The sequence below is a fragment of the Pristiophorus japonicus genome, unplaced genomic scaffold, assembly GCF_044704955.1.
Source record: "Pristiophorus japonicus isolate sPriJap1 unplaced genomic scaffold, sPriJap1.hap1 HAP1_SCAFFOLD_73, whole genome shotgun sequence".
NCBI classification, from domain to species: domain Eukaryota; kingdom Metazoa; phylum Chordata; class Chondrichthyes; family Pristiophoridae; genus Pristiophorus; species Pristiophorus japonicus.
This window is the reverse complement of record NW_027254645.1, coordinates 885,878-888,721: the sequence shown is the minus strand read 5'-3', so window position 1 is coordinate 888,721 and position 2,844 is coordinate 885,878. Positions and strand designations below refer to the sequence as shown.

Genomic DNA, 2,844 nt, shown 5'->3' with positions numbered 1-2,844 from the left:
CTGCAGGGGCCACATCGCTTAATGGATAAGGCATCTACTTTGATGCAAACACTGATGTTATCAGAAAATTGCAACGTCAAACGCTGCCGTGGTCATTTTGGCAAAATGTGTTCTTCTTTATAAAACCAAACCTCGTTCGCACTCATTAACTAAAGGTGAGTTCCTCCCAAACAATGCACTGATCTTTATTAAAAGGCATTTTTTTCATGCTGTGTATATTACTCACTGGTTTTTGCAGATAGTGTCGAAAGAACCAACAATTAATACCGATAAACTATTAATGTTTCCAGTTCGAACAACAGCTTCGCGTCAATCAGTGTAACAAAGGGCAGTGGAGGGAATTGTGATCAGATTCCAATGAGATCCCCGTGAGTCGATAAAAAAAGAGCACCTGTAGAATCGCTGCGAGCAGGGCTCGAACCTGCGTGGGGAAACCCCCATTGGATTTCAAGTCCAACGCCTTAACCACTCGGCCATCGCAGCTATACAATAAAACTCCTTTAATAGTCGAATCGTTCGTGCAATTTATCAGAGAGACCGCCTGCATGCTTGCCCTGTTGGATCTCACAGACGATGCGAAAATTAAATCAGAGAATCACAAAATCTCACAGCAAAGAAGGAAAAATTTCGGTCAGAACTGAAAGAATTTACATTTCGGGAAAAACTGAACAGTCTGGGGAACTTCTTTCTCGAAAAACAAGGGAGATATATTTTTAACATTATGAAGGTATTTGATCGAGTTGATGTGGAGAAAATATTTGCTATTGTGCAGGAGTTCAGAACGGGAGGTCACTGATAAGTTCAGTCGACAATTCAAGAGCAACTTATTTACCAAAGAGTGGTTAGAATGTGGAAGATGCTACATAAGCAGTAGTTGAGGCGAATATCACAGATTCATTTTAAAAGGAATTACCTGAGCACATGACTGAGAAAGCAATAGAACAATATGCTGATAGGATCAAGTTAAGTAGGGTAGCGTGCAGCATTAACTCTAGCAACACCAGTTAGGTACAATTGTCTCTTTATGTGATGCAATCTCTATATAACCTTATGTAACACACATTTTAAACAACAACAACAAATTATATAATTTGCACCTTGAAATTAGCGAAACGTCCAAGGCGCTTCACAAGAGTATTATGCGATACAAATTTGACACCGAGCCACTAAATACAAATTAGCGCAGGTGACTAAAAGATTGGCCAACCAGGTATGCTTGATAATGAGGAAGAAAGCTGTACATTGCAGATAGATATCAAAGAACTGGTCAGGGGTTTAATGGAATTCAACCCGGATAAGTGTTAGATAATGCATTTGGGGAGTGCTTATAGGGAAAGCGAATAAACATTAAATGTTTGGACACTGATGAGTGTCGAGTTGCAAATGACCTTGGAGTGCATGTCCACAGACTCCTTGACGGTAGCAGGGCAGGTAGATAAGATGCTTGTGAAGGAAAGACAGAAAGGAAAAGGAGGTGGGGTGGAGTTGCTGGTTCAAGAGGAAATTAATACAATGATAAGGAGGGACATTAGCATGGATGATTTGGAAGCGGTATGGGGGGAGCTGCAGAATACCAAATGGCAGAAACCGCGAATGGGAATTGTGTACAGACCTCCGAACTGTAATAGTGAGGTTGGGGACAGCATCAAACAAGAAATAAGGGATGTTTGCAATAAAGGTACAGCAGTTACCATGATCGACTTTAATCTATATGTTGATTGGGCTGACCAAACTGGTAGCAATGCGGTAGAGGACGATTTCCTGGAGTATATTCGGGATAGTTTTCCAGACCAATATGTCGAGGAACCACATAGAGAGCTGGCCATCGTGGACTAGGTGATGTGTAATGTGAAGGGACTAATTGGGAATCTTGTTGTGCGAGGCCCCTTCGGGAAGAGTAACCATAACATGGTAGAATTCTTCATAAGATGCAGAGTGACACAGTTAATTCAGAAACTAGGGACCTGAACTTAAGGAAAGATAATTTCGATGGTATGAGGCGTGAATTGGCTAGAATCAGACAGTTGTTAACCTGTGGAACTCCCTGCCGCAAAGAGTTGTTGATGCCAGTTCATTGGATATATTCAACAGGGAGTTATTGTGGCCCTTATGGCTAAAAGATTCAAGAGATAGGGAGGAAACATGAAAGCGGTACTGAGGGAATGATCTTATTGAGTGGTGGTGCAGGCTCGAAGTGTCGAATGGCGTACTGCTGAATCTATTTTCGATGTTTCTATGTTGAGAAGCAACACGGAATACTTGAATACTTGCCTTCATTAGATGAGCCATAGCATATAAGATCGAGTAAGTTATGCTTCAAATGAGTGAAACTCTAGTTGGGCCACAGCTAGATTATTGCATGCTTCTCTTGTCACCGCATTACAGGAATGGTCAGACAGCACCCGTGAGCATACAGGTTAGATTTAGACGGATGTTGAATTTAGCTGAGTAAATATTGCATCGGCTGGGTTTGTTTTCTTTGGAACAGAGAAGGCTAAGGGGGTCCGTATTGAAGTGAATAAAATTATGAGTGGCCGAGCTCGAGTGCATAGAAATGATCTATTTCCCTTCGCATATTGGCCAACAACCAGGCGTCATAGATTTAAAGTAATTGGTAGGAGGTTTTCCGGAATTTGTGTTACACTGTTTTCACCTAGGGGTGTTGAGAGTCTAGAATTCACTCCTGAAAGTGATTTAGAGGCAGAAGTCCTACCCACTTTAAAAAGTCCTTGAATGTGCACTTCAATTCCAGTAACCTAAGCGGCTCTGGAGCAAGAGCTGGAAAGCGGCATTAGTCTGGATATGTCGGATTTTAGTCGGAATTTAGGTCATGATCTGGTGTTT

General features: G+C 41.7%; 1 non-coding gene across 1 annotated transcript; it reads right to left on the bottom strand.

The window, feature by feature from the left end:
• Positions 1–400: 400 nt before the first annotated feature.
• On the bottom strand, positions 401–483 carry trnas-uga (transfer RNA serine (anticodon UGA)). The gene has a single exon. It is a non-coding gene; the product is annotated as a tRNA-Ser (tRNA).
• Between the last annotated feature and the right edge of the window lie 2,361 nt (positions 484–2,844).